Source organism: Ambystoma mexicanum, chromosome 8, assembly GCF_040938575.1.
Source record: "Ambystoma mexicanum isolate Mex_15411 chromosome 8, UKY_AmexF1_1, whole genome shotgun sequence".
NCBI lineage: Eukaryota > Metazoa > Chordata > Amphibia > Caudata > Ambystomatidae > Ambystoma > Ambystoma mexicanum.
In genome coordinates this window covers 1,239,211,168-1,239,230,019 of record NC_090929.1, presented here as the reverse complement: position 1 = coordinate 1,239,230,019, position 18,852 = coordinate 1,239,211,168, and the positions used below count along the sequence as shown (strand labels likewise).

The following is an 18,852-nucleotide window of genomic DNA, read 5'->3' as shown; positions in this document are numbered from 1 at the left end:
TGGCCAACTCTCTCCCGCAGGTGCTATTATATAATGCAATGTAGTTTGTAACCATCTCACTTTCAGGTTAGCTGCTATAAACAAACAAGGTGTTAAGATAGAATGGCAAGAAGTATGGGAGCAGCTCGTGGGTTGAGCACCAGTTGCACAGATGAATGCAACAGAAGGTCACAGAACTAGGTTTGCCATCAAAAGCATTTGGCTGTGTGATCATGTACATTTTCAAAACTGTTCACTTGTTTATATCATCCATTTTCCCAAACAAACTAAATATAAATGACACTGAGATTTCGATACACTAACCAAAACGTTACTATAAAGTATGGAGAGAATGCAGTGTTTTACATTAGCAATACTCTAATTATACATAGGAATCGAATTGCATGGCTGTCTTTTAAAAAAAAGAAGTTAACACATAGTCGTCTTTGCCAGACAGGATATAGATAGTTTAATAAAAGTATCATCCTGATTACTTCTGGTTCGCAATTACTTGAAGAAAAAAGAAAAATCTTGCCTAGCACTCTGACACAGGCCTTTGGCACTTAAGCATGGTGCAGATGATTACGGCTGCACTCTCTCTGCATTAGCTCCTTTAAACTTGCAGTGAACAGTGAAAAGAGGGTGGAGAGAGCCATGAGGGAAAAAGAGGAATTTAGGATGAGCTGTGCATTCATTGAAAGAGGGTAACTTAAATAGCTAGCTTTTCTACACATGTGTCAATTAATGAGAAAACCTACAGAACTGCTATAGCAAATTGCTATGCAACGCTGCTTATTTTATGCTTTGCTGTGCCTACGACCTCACTATCGTGCTACAGGACCCCTGAAAGTGTGTGCCAGCCTCCCCTGTGTTTGGGAGCCCAAGAAACAGACTGGCATTGGCCCTCGAGACCCTGGAGTGGGACTCACAGCACCTGGAAGCCAGAACAGCTGAGATCACGGTTGTCAACAACGTCACGTTCCGAACTGTGATTCGAGCGCACCTCAATGCCGAGTGATGCATCAGGACCTGTATTGCTGCTCTTTGCCATCCATTGCTCTCCGACCTGCTGTCTGCTGTTCGACCTTATTCACTGCCACACCGTGCCAGCAAGAGTGCATTGTTTCCCCACCTCGAACTACCAAATACCCTTGCCTTGCTTGAGTCACCATCCTGACTCTGGTGTTCCCCGAACTGCGACATCCCAGGCTTCGCATCCAACCAACTCACCTGCACATCTTGGTACCAGCTTGACCGCTGTCGATCCTCGACTGCCGAACCAGACCTGGTAACCACCCGATCTGTACACCTCGTGTAGTGAAGGTACGCATACATATGTAATGTTGTGCTCACACTTGGAGTTTGTACTAATCATCATATGCGTTAAAAGAATGTACTTTTTGCTAAAAGAAGAGGCCTTCTCTTTTATACGGTGGCGTTTAATGGCCATATATGAATAGCAATTGCAAACTAGAAAGAGACCTGCTGACCTGGCAAGAACTTGTTTTTAACAGAAGAATTGTGTTTGGTCACTGTATGTCGAAGCATGCTGAGCCTGCTAAAACTATCTGCAGATTACGGGTGGGGAAGGAATGAGTAAGCACAGCCTTGTGCACAGAGATACACAGAAGGGCACGAGAGAGAGAGAATAACAGATAACAGGAAACCACAATAGCAGATGTTGAACTGTTGACCTTGATGCAAAGTCATGACTGGGAGGAACCGCCTTGTGGTGGACATAATCTATGTGCAGCAATGTATGACAATGTAAAACAGATGGGTATAAAAGGACCACGATGTGCAGGGCAAAGCGCGGCACTTTGACGACTTGCTTTGCGAGACGTTTGAACTTGCTGCCCATTCGCGAATGCTTGTGCATTAATAAAGTAATGTTAACTTGGCTCTTTTCTGTCTGAGTTATTGCAGGGTCCCTCTTGTACTGGTTATGGACGGCGAGAAATCGCACCCACAATTTTGGTGTCAGAAGTGGGACGCGAAGGAGCGACAGTCCGTCACTGGGTGAGGAACGCCGCGGCGGAACCGGAGAAGGAATTGATCACGGGGCCCCAACAACTGAATCCGCACCTTTGATTGCAACCAACGCGTCATCCTTGTTTTTCCGGCTCCGTCGGCGGTGGAACAGCAGGCTGTCGCCCTTCGGGTCCGGAACACTCTGGCGGGACCCTTAAGATAAGTGGTATGGACGGATGCATGATGGAATAAGGGAATAATGATTCAGGGTTTGTGAAGAGGACGGTGGTAAGTCCGTCTATGAAGAAGTAATGTTGAAATGATGATATGATATGTTAGATACGCCAGGAGGATGTATTATTATTGTTAACCAATAGGTGCATATTTGGGAAAGGTGAGTGTTTTAGGCAATTGCGGTATACCAACAAAATGGGTCAAGCGGCTTCCAGCAAGAGTGGTATAGGCAAGAGACACTATGCCCCTCTTGAAGGAACCCCTGCATTTGATATGTTGATTAAACATGGATTGAATTCAACATTGTTCTTAAAAGAATGGTCCGAATACACAAAAGATTTGATTGAGCATAAATGGCCAGACACCGGGTCCTTTGATGTGGACCGCATATCCAAAGTAGAAATAGAGTTAGTAAAAAGACGGGTTAGACCCGCACAGTTTGAGGCTATACGACTATGGAGGGTAGAAGCAATGCGCAGGCGCAATGCTCAGAATAAACAAAAAGCAAAGGAGCAGAAGAGAACGGTAAATCAAAAATTACATGATCTAGAGATAAAAGAGAAGGGTGAGAGGCTAGATCAGTTGGATAGACATATGATGATTAAGAACAGTGGGGGTATGTATCCTGCCGTGCCGGTGCCTCGATATGAAGATGTGATAGGGCTAGAAGCAGAACAAACAACGACTGAATTATTGTTTCCAGGAGCTACAGCTCCACCGGCAGACAGTGAGGGTGAAAGGGTGGAATTCCCAATGAAGTATGGGGACCCAGATAGGTTGATAGACCATAGGAGAACGACTACTGTAGAAAAGGATAGAGATGGAGACTTGCAAATCCTTATGACCGGGCTGTATGGCACACCCCTCAATGACAGCCTACGGGACCAATTGGGGTGTTTGACACCTTTGGAATTTAGGACAGTGGCCACTAAACTATATACCTTTCATGAGGGTAACTGTAAATTGAGAGGACAGAGTACTGCGGATCTGCCCTCAGCATATCAGGACGCTGTCGCGTTACTACCAGTGACTGCGTCCAGTGTTCAGTTATGGGGATGTATGTCAGACATAATAGCGGAAGTCATAAGGGGCGGTGTTGAATGGGAGAAGGAAAAGAGGGCATGGGAAAGAGAGGTGAGGGAAAGAGAGGCTAAACTCAAAGATGCAGACCAGGCGGGCCAAAACGTAGCTAATCGTATGATAGCATCCATACACTCGCAGTCCATGTCCACCCTGGTGAGTCTGATGGAGGGCCTTGGCTGGCCTATACAAGTAAACGTAATTAAATATCTTCTTATTAGGGTGGATGATATAGAAGAGGAAAAGGAGCCTAGATATGTGTCCCAGTGGAATAGGATTAGGACGGAATTGGATAAGAAACTGCTATCTAATATAAGAGTGGATGATTCAGGGGCGGAAGAATGGAGGATGGCTAAGGTGGAGAAACTATTAAAAGATTATAAAAAAATAAAAGAGAAAACTCTTAGTCACCAGTCCTCTGCTTCATCACCAGTGCAGGCCCTTGTGAGTGAACAAACAAATACAGAAAAGTTACTATTAATGCCAATGAGAGAGTGCCAACCCACCATAGAGGCAGCCACTGGTAACATGATGCGCACCTATGTGTATGTCCCTTTATCCCGAATTGAATTAATGCATATCACCAAGTCCATCCCCGACCCCCGTATAGACCCGGCAGGATTCTACAAAGAAGTAGGAAAGTTATTCAGACCAGGGTTATTTACCGTAGAGGATGTAGATAACATATTGTTAGCCATTGTCCCAGAAGAAATATGGACCCCCTTTCGTGCCAAAGACAATGAAACAATAAAATGGAAAGATGTAATGGATGCGAGCAAAAATAGAAAACTGCATGAGGAATATCCTGAACCCCTAAGGGGGCATGGCATGGCAGTCCTGAGGGCTCTAGAAAAGGTGTTACCCCCATTTGATGTGAATGTGGAGAAACTGTCCGCTGTGATACAGGGTGCAAGTGAGGAAGTAGCACAGTACTTTCTGCGTTATGAAGCAGCATTCAAAGCGCACAGTGGGCTAGAGATAGGGTCTGAAACGGGCCAACGGTACTTTGCCACAAACTTTGTAGAGGGGCTCCACGGGCCAATTCAGGAGAACATTAGGAGGGCAGAAAGTACATGGATGACTAGGAACCCCCGGGATCTCCTCGAAATGGCTAGGTATTACGAAAGAGGGGAAAGAGTGAAGGGACAACAAAAGGCACGACAAGAGAAGGATTTAAAAACCAAAGTGTTGATGCAACAGTTGCATCAAGGGCCCCAAGGCAGGTATAACTACAATAATAACGGCCCGTCACAGGGCTATAGCAGCAACATGATAGGGGGCCAAGGGACAGGAAGAGGTACAGTGCAAGGAGGTGCGCTATATGGGAGGAGTGATGGGCTACCCCAAGATGTATGTGCCTTCTGCAAGAGACCCGGACACTGGAAATCCCAGTGTCCCCAGAGTGGTGGGAGAGGAAGGGGCGTACGGCCCCCTTCACAGACAACATTTGCCCCAGGAAATAGGACTGGTGGGTACGGCAACCAAGACAATAGAATGTTTAAACCCCCTCAACCCAATGCCTTTGACGGACAAGCAAGAGGGGATGTTCCCTGGCCGGCCCCGCCTCCCCCCAATCTACTGTATCAGCCACAACAAACGACACAAGTACAAGGTGTATGCCAGGGTGAAGAATGTGGAGAAGGGGTATACTATAACGTTGATTTTCAGGATAACACAAGCGATATGTCCTGAGGATGCCGGAATGAGATAGCGGGAGTGGTGCAGGTTCCTATAGACCAAAGGGGGCCTTATGCCTCTATTAGGATCGGCCCCCACCGAAACTTGAGATGTCTGGTAGACACGGGAGCTGGAAACAGGCACACCTGATTATACTAAGAGATTTTGCCTTTTTGTTGATGAACAGGAAGGTTGCGCTGTGTCAGTCTTGACACAGGAACAAGGGGGTAAACAGAGACCATGTGCATATTTTTCTAGCACTCTGGACTCAGTAGCTCGAGGCCTACCCCCATGCATGAGAGCAGTAGCTGCAGCAGCGACAGCCCTAAAACAAAGTGCAGGTATCATCCTAGGGAGTGAAGTAACAGTAAAAGTTCCACATACGGTAGATGTTCTTCTGAATAGAGTGCATACACAGCATTTGACTACAGCTAGACTCACACAGTATGAGATGATCCTGTTTGCCAGTAATGTAAAAATTGAACGGTGTAACACTTTGAATCCAGCGACACTGCTTCCTTTGCCCACCTCACCTGATGACATTAGGCATGATTGTGTGATTCAAATGGAAGAACACACTAAGGGTAGAGCAGACCTGCAAGACACCCCGCTGGTTGATAATGAGGGTATATTATTCTGTGATGGTTCCTGTTTCAAACTGCCAAATGGGGAGACAACAGCAGGGTATGCAGTAACTACAGGGGAACAGTTGATTGAGAGTGGGAAAGTGTGTGAGAAATCGGCGCAGGCGGCAGAATTGATTGCGCTAACTAGAGCATTAGTGTTAAGCAGCGGCATGAAAGTGACAATTTATACTGATTCAGCCTACGCGCACGGGGTGGTTTCCAGTTTTGGTAAACTCTGGGGAGAGCGTGGCTTTTTAACCTCCCAAGGTGATACTATTAAACATGCCCGATTGATTGCTGAATTATTGCAAGCCCTTACGCTGCCCAAAATGGTGGCCGTAGTGAAGTGCTCAGCGCATAAAAAAACACTGGATTATGTCACGCAGGGAAATTCTTTGGCTGACCAGATGGCTAAACTAGCTGCCACAAGGGACACTCGGTGGGAAGCCCGACAGCTCATAGTGGGGAGGGATGTGACTATGGAAGGGACGAAGGAGCGCATAAAGGAAATCCAAGCAGATGCAACCATTGAAGAAAGACTATCTTGGCACAAGGATGATCAATACGAGGAGACGGTAGATGGGCTATGGGCACATACCAAAACGAACACCTGGGTACTACCTGACGCATACTTACCTGTGATAGTGAGCGTGGCTCATGGTCCAACCCACGTTAACGCAAGAACTATGGAAGAAGTTTTAAGTACTGTGTGGTACAACAAAAGATTGGGAATGTATTGTCGCCAATGGGCAAAACAATGTGAAATATGTGTTTTATATAATGTGGGGAAAGGTGTACCAGCCCCGGCAGGCCACAGTAAGTTACCCACCTGCCCTTTTGAGGTGGTGTATATGGACTTTATACAGCTGGAGCCTGTAAATAAACATTCCTACTGTTTGGTGATGACATGTGGGTTCTCAGGATGGGTGGAAGCATATCCCCTGCGGGACAATAGTGCCACCTCCACAGCACAATGCAGATTGAAACACTGGATGCCCTTGACTGAAATGGCCGGATGCATTGCCTATTGCATTATTGAGTATGCGTACTATGCCTAAGCGTACACATGGTTTATCTCCTTTCGAAATTGTTATGGGGCGCCCACCAAGTATTGGGACCCCCATATCACCTAAGAGATTGTCTGAGCAAGCATGGCCTGCATTACAACAGTACTGTATTGGGTTAACTAATAGACTGATTTCTATTAATGCACAGGTGAACGCAGTAGCTCCATCTCCTCTGATAGGAGAAGGTCACGACGTGCAGCCCGGTGACTGGGTTGTTATAAAAGCCTTCGATCGCACCAGCGGACTGCAACCCAGATGGAGAGGCCCGTTTCAGGTGCTCCTCGCAACACAAACTGCGGTAAAAGTTGATGGCAAATCGCACTGGTACCACGTGAATCCAGAAAAGGGAACCAACCAACCCCAGGTTGCAACAGTACTGCCAGACGCCATTAGTAGGTGTGCCCATCGTCTCCGATCCCGTGACGTGTATGTGCCAAGCAACGTGTAAGGACACTGTTTTGAACTTTGATCATTAGGGAGATGAACATTTGGACTCTCTTGTTGGTTTTAGCAGAATTGTGCCTTACTGAAGACGACGGGCTTGTAGCCTGAAGGGCCTTCGGCGTTCCCCTCCTGGGACAGGCACTACGAGACGTGGGACAGATCGGATGAAGGTTTTCAGTGAGACCTACCACTACTAGAGTAATAAGGACACTGGTGCTTTAAATAGGGGATATTGCTATATCGCTAGGTTGCAACTGATATACGCTGTATACTGAGCCATATACTGAACTATGTCTACACCCGTGTATGCTGGTTTAGTCCCTGAACGGATAAGTGTATGCTCCTCAAACACAGAAGGTAAGAGGAAAATACCAGTTTGTACCACAAGAGGCAAAATTTTGTTTTCTGTATGCACGATAGTAGTACTAATAGCATTTGCCATAATATTCTGGTATCTGGAACATCCATCTAGATATGAATTAAAGAACCTGTTGCCCGAGTCAAATGAAACAGGGAGAACAGATTGGGTCAAGAGCAGGAATCGAGATGCCTATGACCAACACGACCCGGAAGACTATGCTAAAAATGAATACGTGAAGATAATAAACACAACATATGGGGTAGTGAATAAAACTGATTGCTGGATCTGCACCCACATGCCCCGACATAGCAGTGAAGGCATCCCAGTGTACGCATCGCCAGTTACTGAGGATGCCGGGTGTACATTAATTTACATGAGAATAGTGTCAGCACAGCAATATATGATACCGAATACCGCTTGTTATGTTAGAGGAGAGAACAAAACCCTTCTAAAGGAAAAGATACGCTATAAAATCAAAACTGAGGGAATCGGGCTTGCACCTGCTATGGTACAGATAGTAAGAGAACCTCCTCCCCCTATCACCATCACACAAGAGTTTAGGCCAAAGAATATATGTTTTAAGAGGAGCGCAAGAGGTAATCAAAGAATGATCTCGGGGTGCAGTCAAATGGTGAATCTAAATAACTACACGAAGGGATTGTTACAGATTGAAGGACATGCCTACGTCTGTAACAAGAGGGCTTATTTGTGGTTAGCCAAAGATTTTGTTGGGGTATGTTACATAGCCAGAATAATGCCGGCTGTGATGGTATATGCCCCGTCTACTCTGCATAAAGAAATACACAGCAGAAATAAACGAGCAGTAAACCCAAAAATTCCTACGTATCAACCTACAGGATGGGAAACGTTTATAGATCTGATGGGGTCCTGGTTCCTCCAGCGGGCATCTTTATGAACAGTCAAGAAATCCAAAAGCTAAACAGGGCCCTTGAGTTCGTAATCGAAGAATCTGCAGACCTAATGGAAAACATCACTTATGAAATGAAAGCAATTCGGCTAGTGGCTCTCCAAAATAGGTATGTCTTAGACATACTCACTGCAGAAAGGGGCGGAGTCTGTTTTTTGGTGGGATCCCAATGCTGTGTTTACATACCAGAAGGGAGTACAGGAATCCTGGATGGAGTAAACAAACTGCATAAAGTGGCGGATAGCATCCACCAGGAGGAAGGGTCAGGAGATAGCTGGTGGATGAAGCTCCTGAAAGAAATTGGATGGCAACTTCTTACGCCTATACTGGTTCTAGCGGCAATAGTTGTAGGTATTTGTCTCTGCATCCAATGTTTCCCGGTATGTGTGTCGTGCTGTGTTTCCATGTGTTCTTCCAGCATAACGCGCCTAAATCCAATGGATAAAAGCCATGTACAACAGGAATTTTTTGACATGGGAGGCCTGGAGAAGATTATGGTACATACAGTATGTGATGATGTTGCTTTCCTGCCATCTGCTTATGCTAGGACTGTTTAGATTGATGCTCAAGTGTGAGCAAAGGGTGGATTGAAGGTACGCATACATATGTAATGTTGTGCTCACACTTGGAGTTTGTACTAATCATCATATGCGTTAAAAGAATGTACTTTTTGCTAAAAGAAGAGGCCTTCTCTTTTATACGGTGGCGTTTAATGGCCATATATGAATAGCAATTGCAAACTAGAAAGAGACCTGCTGACCTGGCAAGAACTTGTTTTTAACAGAAGAATTGTGTTTGGTCACTGTATGTCGAAGCATGCTGAGCCTGCTAAAACTATCTGCAGATTACGGGTGGGGAAGGAATGAGTAAGCACAGCCTCGTGCACAGAGATACACAGAAGGGCACGAGAGAGAGAGAATAACAGATAACAGGAAACCACAATAGCAGATGTTGAACTGTTGACCTTGATGCAAAGTCATGACTGGGAGGAACCGCCTTGTGGTGGACATAATCTATGTGCAGCAATGTATGACAATGTAAAACAGATGGGTATAAAAGGACCACGATGTGCAGGGCAAAGCGCGGCACTTTGACGACTTGCTTTGCGAGACGTTTGAACTTGCTGCCCATTCGCGAATGCTTGTGCATTAATAAAGTAATGTTAACTTGGCTCTTTTCTGTCTGAGTTATTGCAGGGTCCCTCTTGTACTGGTTATGGACGGCGAGAAATCGCACCCACAGTAGACCCTTCGAGACTGCAGCTCCCCTCCTGTTCGACCCCACCTGGACGTCAGCCTGCCTCTGGACCATTGTGACGTCTGCATCTGCGAACCGAGCCAACACCAAGGTTGATATCGAGAAGCTGAGACCTTGCAGAAGGTATTATTGACTGATACCTGCCCACCTGGCTCATATTTGAGCCCTAGAGACTGGGTATCCCTTTTTGCAACTTGAAGAAATGTCCTTTTGAACATTCTAGTCTTTTGAATGCCTCTCTCCCCTTGTCTCATCACCCAGAGTGCTGCATCTATACTATCTGTGCATATTCTCTGTTTCCTCTGCAGGGGTGTGTTTTTACAGTGTTTTCTAATTAGTACTGCACATGGTGTGTATCATTAAAACATATAATTGTATAGAACCTTGATTGGACATTCCTTTATTTTGGACTGTTATGCTTCACTGTTTAGGTTGCTACTGAACCACATTCACACCCTTCTTAAGAGTATATTCTTCCTTCTGCCTACGTTACCACAAAAGGCGAAGCAGGTATATCTCTTGACTGCGCCTGTTGTACCTTTATGATTGTGTTGGCTCTTTGTTTGTAAAAGTGTGAGTGGTCATTTTAGCCTCTAATCATCCTTATACCCCTGCAGGGCAGAAGTCAATTTGTCACAACGTCCAAAACAAAAATTAGGATTTACCGCAAGTAGAAACTTCACTCTATTAAAAATGGTGTTTGGTGGGGTAAATGTGGATTGCTATGATTACCTGTGGGTTTGCTACAGGGGGGTTGCTACTCTCAACTATCAAAATGTAATCTGATTTTGGCAAGACGGTTGAGCAGCTCCTTACATTTTTCAAACAAATGTGGGGGTTGTGTCATACATCCAATGATAGAAGTGTACAGGCCTCAATCACAATATGCAGTCATTTATGGAGCAAAGGTCTGGGCCATCATAACATTCAACAATTGATAACAAACGGGAATACATTTTTCAAAAGGCTGTTGGGGTTGCCCAGTGCCACCAGTAGCACAGCGGTTAGAATGGAGCTGGAACAATTTGGCATTGAGTAACATGTACACATGAAACCTGTTCTACTTTGGGCTAAACTCTTGATAACTAAGGGCCTTAGTTGCCCAAGAAAGAGTACTTATGGGCAAATTTGGAAAATGTACAATTAAACATGTGTTAACATTTTACCTCCAGAAGGTTCTTCCAATCTTAACCTATGGGTCTGAAGCCTTTGCTCCTAAACCCGCAGCATGGTGGGACAAATTGGAATCTTCCTTTTGGAAGCAAGTTCTACACCTACCCATGTGTACGCCTTTACCTATGATCCGTTTTGAATTAGGTTCTTTATCAATGGCTTCCTATGTCTCTTGGAAATATTGCGCTTTCTTTCGAATATGTTTGTTATCCTTAGACCGTCTAGACATATTGGGTAAGGTGGCAAGACATTTACTCTTGCAAAATCAAACATTCTCTTGGAAGTGGTGTGACTTTACCATGAATGCTTTATCTGATGCTTCTGTTGAACTAGATTTTCTATTATCTAATGAAGCACGAGCAAACCTGAAAATTAATCAACATGATTGGTGTATGACACAAAACCAATGCTTAAAATATAAGGACTTTGACCGAAGCTTATTTGGTCATAAACGGTTTAGAATTAAGGCTGATTACTTGGCCAAAGCTCCGACCAAAGTTTCTTCGCTTCCAGTTGAACCTCTGGCCAACCCTAGATGTTTTGGGGCGTAGGAAGCAAATTCCAAATGCTGAAAATCAATGTCGGTTCTGTAAAAATCCTGCTCAAAGGGAAACATTGGAACATTGTTTAATAGATTGTCCACTATTATCTATTATCCGAAAGAAGTGCTTCAAAAATTTCTTTGAGAATCAAAATGTGTATATCCAGAAAAACATGTGGCAATTTATCTTTACAACTACTTCCCTTTCAGTAAAGATAGCCACTGTACAATTTCTGGAGGCAATTTTTCCTGATTCGCACTAATACTGTACTCTGCCTTCTAATACCATTGTTCGTTATTGCTTTGAACAAAATTATTTTTGGAGGTAAAATTACTTGTATTGAATCTTCATGTTATTTTTCTCTGCTCTGTTGTGTGGTCATGACACCCATGTAAAGATTATGTAAAATGCTTTTATTTTTTATTTTTTTCTAATAGATTATATTGTATTTTATTGTTACGTACCCGTTGTAAAATTTGAAAGGTTGATTTTTTCAACCAAACAAATAAAAAAAATAAAAATAACTAAGGGCCTAGAAGATTATAGAGGTGATGTCCAGAATGCCTCAACAGGCAACAACGCGAAAACCATGGGCCTGTTATAAGCACAAGGAAGTTTTAAGTAATATTCGTCTAGGTGGTTTCTGTGAGAACACTGGAATCATGGAACAAGCTGAACTAAGGGAGATACAGGAATTCTATTGGGATTGGGTACTAATGGAGTCTTTGAGGAAAGATGACATCAAAATCAGAACTACATTCGAGGTAAAATGGATTTAGGACTTGAACCTTTTGATCACTGTACCTAGATTAAGACATCTATATATACAATTCTGTCTTGCTATCCTCCTCCCAGAATTGCCCAATGTGTAAAGCTGTGAACAAAGACAAATGTCACTTTTTCTTGGTCCAGTATTAACCAATTTGAGACGTACTTGCAGGGTTCAAAATTGAGATTCATTGAGCAGGAGCTAAAACCAGCTTCTGTGTGTTGGGCATCACTCAGTAGGCAGGAGCTACAGCGGGGGAACCAGGAGCTACCAGAGATGCTCCTTTAACTTTTTGTCCATTTTGTATTAACCATTGTGTTTAAATGTGTATTAGCTGTATTCTAATTCTTTATTAACATTCTCAAATACTCAAAGTTAATGTCACATTTACATGTTTGGATGGCACCAGTTGGCCCTAGGAGACAAAAGTAGCTCCTGGTAGATGTTGGTTTCAAGCTAACCAGGCTGTACTATTCTAGAAGCAGGAGCTAAATAGCTCCTAGCTCCCCTCAATTTCAAACCCTGTACTTTGTTGGTCACAATGCCGAAATCAAACTATGTTACCACTGTGATTGAAGCTCTACCTTTGTAAGACACTTAAAATGTATCGCGAGGGTATTTGCAGTTTCCACACTTTTAGCTAGGGTATGGACCCGACTGAAACATTTTTTAAATTAAGGTTTTGTCACTTATATATTTACTAATTTATGATGTCAATCAGGGATGTCATTTCGCCAAAATGCCAGGGGTAGTGGAAGTGACGTCACACGACCCTTGATCTCTGTTGACATCACAGGAAGTGATGTCATTTGACCCCACCTCAAAGTGATATCACGGGAAGCGATGGAACACAACCTTTCACAACAGCAAGTGGCATCACATAGCATTGTTCCTAAGTACACTACGAAAAATGTAATGTGATATACATTTAATACAAGAATGGATCGCCATATGTATCGTTAAGATCGGTGTGTATAGGCCCATTTTACCAAATTACTGTGAATGCAATCAGACGTCCATGGCCAAATGATAATGATGTGCTATTATATAGCACTTACGATTAAGTGCTTTATGTAGAACAAATATACATACAATATCACCCAACCTGTGTTGGTACTCATTTATCGACCTCAGAAGGGTGAAAGGCTGAGTTGAGATGTTTAAGAACAGACTAAAATCAGTGACTCACCCCCTGATGGTTGCCTGAAATAAACCTTTAAAGAATCTAGCAATTATTATATAACATTCCAGAAAGAAAAAAATATTTGGTATTCCTATTCTTTCTTATTTAGGGTGACTGCTGGAAGTGTTAGACTTGTGGAACTCCTTTTCTTTTTTTCTTCTTTTTTATCTTTTTAAGAGGCCTGAACAAGAAAGCCAGCCATTCCAGAAGCAAAGAGCCACATGGCGATGGCCACAGCCCAGGACCTTGCATTAAAAAAAAAAGAAATGTATGTTTTTTTGGAGGAGGGGGGTAGCAAGGGAGACCACAGGGGTAGCCAGGGAGACCTCAGGGGTCGCAATTGCGGCCCCTAAATGACGTCCCTGATATGAATTGCTCTTAAATATACATTTTTTGTGTATACTGTGCTTTTATGGTCTTTAACCAAAATAAAGCAATCAGACACTTGAGACTCAGATTATAAAAGGAAGTATTTTCATTTTCAAACTTTTTTTCAGTTTACTGTTGGTTTTGAGACTTGGTTTAGCAGCATGAAGTGGTTCCGTTCTCAAGTGCTTCATCAGTTTGCTTTGGCCTACAAGACTCAATTTCACAACGTGTAGCATGTTGTCAGGTCCATAAACCGCCCTCCTGTGCGCCCACTGGAACCTAGCAGGCTCTACTCTTCGTGGTATGTGTCCATTGGGGCGGGGCTCTGGGTGTGGCAAATGCCAGAACTCCTTTGATGGCTGAGCCTCTCAAGCATTCCCCTTTTGGCGGCCATATCCTCTTTTCTGGTCTTATCGATGTGGATGGCATTGCAGGTTTCCCCTTCCTCACTGGAGAGAGACAATTTGTGTTGCACATACTGTGGCCCTTCGATCCCTCACAGGTCTCCTTACACTCTCAGCTCTTGAAGACAAGACTTGTATCTCTTGGTGTGTGTATTGCTGCCACCCAATCGCAGGTACGGGGCGTGCACCTCCTATCAAAGACTCCTGACATCTCTTGCCGTGATCATTTAGAAACCTAGCTAGGTACACAGGCTAGGAAGGAGGACAGATTCTTGCAGCAAGTATCTGCTGTCCTGCACTCAGCATGATTTTCTTTACATGCATATGTCAATTGATTTCTAGGTTCTTCAATTTTCACTGTTGTAATCTGGGGTTTTGCCATTTATTTCAGGCCTCAATATGTACACGCGCGACAAGTAAATCCTAATTGTCACCTGGCGAGTAAGAATTGGTGTGCTATGCACATGGTGGGAGCTGAGGGGGGAAGCGACTTTTTATGCATGGCTTGTAGCTTGTAACTTGAAATGTTAGCCCCTAAACATTCAATAGAAGTAAATTGGACTATATCATTACAACTTAGCCACGCTTCCTCATTACATTCCTAACAAAATCTGTCCGTTTCTGCAAAACAAGCTCCGCCCCCCCAGCCTTTCCATTTAAACACCTCCCATTTCATACATTTGCTGTGCATCGTTCTAGCTTGAGACAATTGCGGTTGCTTGGTTGAGGCTCTATTTGTTTTCGCTTTGTTTCTCTTTGGAAAACGGTGTAATATATGCCACAAAAACATTCGAAAACAAAAGTAGACAAACAAGGAAAGGATTTTGATAACTCAAGTTTTTGTTTAAGTGTTCAGAATATGCAGAACTCTGGCTAGAGTCTTCCTGTAAAGAAGCAGCAATAGGGACGACAACTAATAACTTAAGGGATATGTCTCCCATTCCACCCATGGCGAGCAGCAGCATGTATCCAGTCGCTCTGAAGGCTGTGTTTTACCAAGCAAGGGAAAGAGAAAGAGTTCATGCTCATATTTCCCCTACCTGGGTAAATACAAGTCTTTGTGTTGTGGCATCTTTGGCTTCCTGCGACCCTAAGTAGACCTCCCTTTCGATGATAAGGCTGGCAGGTTAAGATTCCCTTTTCGTCTGATGTGAAAGGGCAGGGTTTCTGGTCATAAAAGTCTCGAAAGGTTGGTTTGTCTTTTCCTCTTGCTTCCTGAAAAAGAAACAAAATTAATAAAACAAATTATTTCCCCACAAACCACACACACACACTCATTAAAGCAACACATGTGGTCTTTCCCTGGCATCACTCACAGTCTTTTGGCACAACGTATCCCATGTGGACAGCATCCTGGACTCTGATGGGTTCCCCCTGTGCAAAGCAAAAGAGATGATGGCTGGAAGGTTTAGAATTAATCTTAACCTCTGGCATTGCTCCGGGAAACCCCCCAGACCATCGTTCTTTGTCTGCCAAGCCATTACAGAAAGGGGATAGACCATATGTAAATCAGGCTTGGTCCCACCCCAAAAGAGGCAGTCCAACCTGAACTGCTAGGTCACATCCCTTCAGCACAAGACCACACGCATCCCCAGACATGTTTGAGCCTCTGTCAAACCCGAAGGGGTATCCGCAACCCCTCCCTAACCACGGAAGCCGAAGGGAGTACGACCCTCCCACCTTTGTTATGCACAGGTCTCTGATGCTTAGTAGACAGGTCACCACAAGACCGCCAATCAGGGGAAGAGGGTTATGGAGAGGTTGTGGATGGGTGGGCGGAGTTTAGGATCACTGGAAAAAGGGTTAGGGCTGCTTAAATGAATAGTTATGGGTGAGTTCGGGGGAAAAAAACATTTAACCTGCATGCGAGTACTACTACACTCCTACTTGAGTCTGCTCTGTAACCTGATGCCTACTTAGTACCTGCTACCTAATCCTCCTATCCTATCCTGCCCTCTGTCACCTGGAGTCCTCCAACACCTTCAAACACATAGATAAATATGATGTAGCAACATGAATACACAATGAATCACATTTCCTCCTACATCAAGCCATGCATGGGAACACACAATTCACATGTGACACATGGAACATAGAAAGTCAATGTCAACACATCTTGCTGCTCAGTTTTCCTACCCCACGTGCCCTGTACTTTGCCTCAGAGGGTGAAAGCACCCCATTCCTAAATGCAGTCCAAAACGTTGCCCTGTTCTCTCGCAGGACCAGATCATACCCCTGAAACTGTCCGGTTACCTTACAGGGCTAGAACAGGGTGGAGGTTAGAAATGACTGCCGAGTTTGCCCCGTTCCTTCACAGGACTCAAATGTAAAGCGCAGTCTTAGTCCTTAATGTGTCAAAAATATGATACACAAACTGAATTCCACTGTGCCCTGTCTTTGGTATTGTACTTCCCCGAGTGAGATGATTAAGTTGGGGGAAATTAACTCGAGGCCAATCTGTTCCCTGGAATCACCACCGCCGCCCGGGTACACCAGAGTAATGCTCCCGCCCCGTCACCGCAGCAACATTTCCTTATCACTAATCCCCTCTAATGTGTCGACTTGGCCACGGCGCGGGGTCTATCACACATACCAGCTGACTTAGAGAGCCAGCACGTCTTGGTTCTTTGCCACTGACATCCTCCCATGAGTCTGCATGGCTGCAAGGAATGGTGGCTGTGTTTGCTTTACCTTAGGCTGATTCAGAGGGCGTGCAGCTGCAGTGGACTGCATGCCGTGGCCCCTTTTCCAGGTACCTGTTGTTGTTTGCTGGACCAGAAGATCCTGCCCCAAATTACGGAGTGGTTGGTGGGGCCTTGCTCCCACAGTCACTCCTGCACACAGCTTGCATGGTTTCCGGTCTTACTATGTGTTAAGGAGGGCAGTAATCTGTGTTATTCTGCGTGGATGCCCCACACATCCATTACTTCTTAAACTGTGGGACTAAACCTGCACGTGTCTCCCTCCTCCTGACGGTATGGCTCAGTACGCATGTGGACTTTCACAGTAAGAAGGAATTTATCTGGAGAGGAAGATTGCAGCAGGTTCGCAGATCTTTCCCCACCTCACGTTTGGACTAAGAGATGTCCTAGCTCCAATTAGCAGTAACAAGTGTTGCATGATAAGAGCACTATATGATAGCTTGGCACTATCCTGCATTGACCAACCACAGTATTGTGTTCTGTGTTTTTGAGTTAATGTATGTACAGCACTTTCTCCCTCTGTGCACTTCCTAGAACTCACAATGCACACGGGAGTGTGCTAACAGGAAAATAATTTAAGCAATGGAAATAAATTCCTATAATTTGGCACAGTTTCATTAATGCAAACTCCAAGTACATTGTTTTGTGCTACAACTGGCATAGTAATTTATACTCCAGCGCTCCTTCTTCTAGAGGAGAAGAACCAAACACATCTGTATGAAAAAAACATTATTTCGTTGTGCCTACTAAGGCATTTATTGTGTATCTAACACAACACAAAAAACGTAAGCGTATATATAAATATGCAATGCAAAAAAATAATCACAGTAATATATACATATACACAAATATGCAAAGCAAATAATACAGAAAAATAATAATCACAGTTCTATACGCACTGTGCAAAAGGTTTCAAAAGTAGACACAGAGGAAAGGTACAGATTACCTACAGGAAGGCAAAAGATCATTTGAGCATCATGTGGCTTAAGCTGACCTTTTCATGATCCATGGCTCTCTAACTAACTATAATCTAATATTCATCATTAGAGATTAACCGTAAACAGTTGTTTGTAGGTTCAGGGGTTTCCGTATTGCATAATGCAGTGTTCAACCTATGGACTGGGTTTGGGTCTATTTGACCTAAAACATTTGACCTAATCACATTTGATTGAATTTATTTGACCTTTTTTCCGGTCTAAAATGCAAGGGGAGACCCCACAAACCCCCCCCCCCCCCCGCTTCTCCTCAAAGTAATCTCTACCCTTACCCACCCCCATATATATATATATTTAATTAGATTTGACCGAAAAAGAAAGTCAAAGAAATTCGATCAAATGTTTTACATCAAATGTTTTTAGGTCAATTATGCTAATACCATGGACTGTGCTGCCTCTTCTATAGTGTTTATAATTTCCAACACCGAGGGCTCTACGTTTCGGCAATTGAAGATAATACTTCGCCTTCCTCAGGACCAGAAAGAACCATATTTCTTCAAGCGACCCCTGAGGAATATAGAATAAGACAATGAGCTGTGTCCTGTCCATAATATATGAAAATAAAATGCGCCCAATAAATGCCTTTGTAGGCACTAATAAATTCCTACTGTTTTGTCATACAGATGTGTTTGGTTCTTCTCCTCTAGAAGAAAGAGCCCTGGAGTATACATTTCTATGCCAGGTGTAGCACAAAACACTGTACTTGGAGTTTGCATTAATTAAACCGTACAAGATTAGAGGAATTTATTTCCATTGCTTAAATAGTTTTTCTGTTAAGACACTCCCATGTGCATTGTGATTATGCATCCCCGGTCCTGGACAAAGTAGGGGTAAACCTTTCAGTTCAATAATTCCTAGAAGGTATCCAGTTAATATGTCGAAAACATTTTGCCGAATCACAAAAATGTCGAAAATATTTTACTGATTTTTTTTTTCTCGAATTTATTGTTTTTTAATTTATATGTTTTTTTTTGTTTCGCGAGTAAAATAAAAGGGTAAAAAAAAGTGGGGTTGGGGGGAACCCCCCCCCCATTGCAAACAAAAAATAACAAAAAAATGACATTCGAAATATTTTTTTCGGTAAAATATTT

The 18,852-nt window shown here is 43.7% G+C and overlaps 1 protein-coding gene and 1 long non-coding RNA gene across 2 annotated transcripts in view; both read left to right on the top strand.

Moving 5' to 3' along the window:
• SLC35G1 (solute carrier family 35 member G1) overlaps positions 1 to 18,852 on the top strand; it is a 220,739-nt gene that overhangs the window by 97,279 nt on the left and 104,608 nt on the right. The window lies entirely within an intron of this gene.
• Positions 1,622 to 9,537, top strand: LOC138472924 (uncharacterized). The gene is made up of 2 exons (XR_011268692.1): positions 1,622 to 1,865; positions 6,783 to 9,537. It is a non-coding gene; the product is annotated as an uncharacterized lncRNA (long non-coding RNA).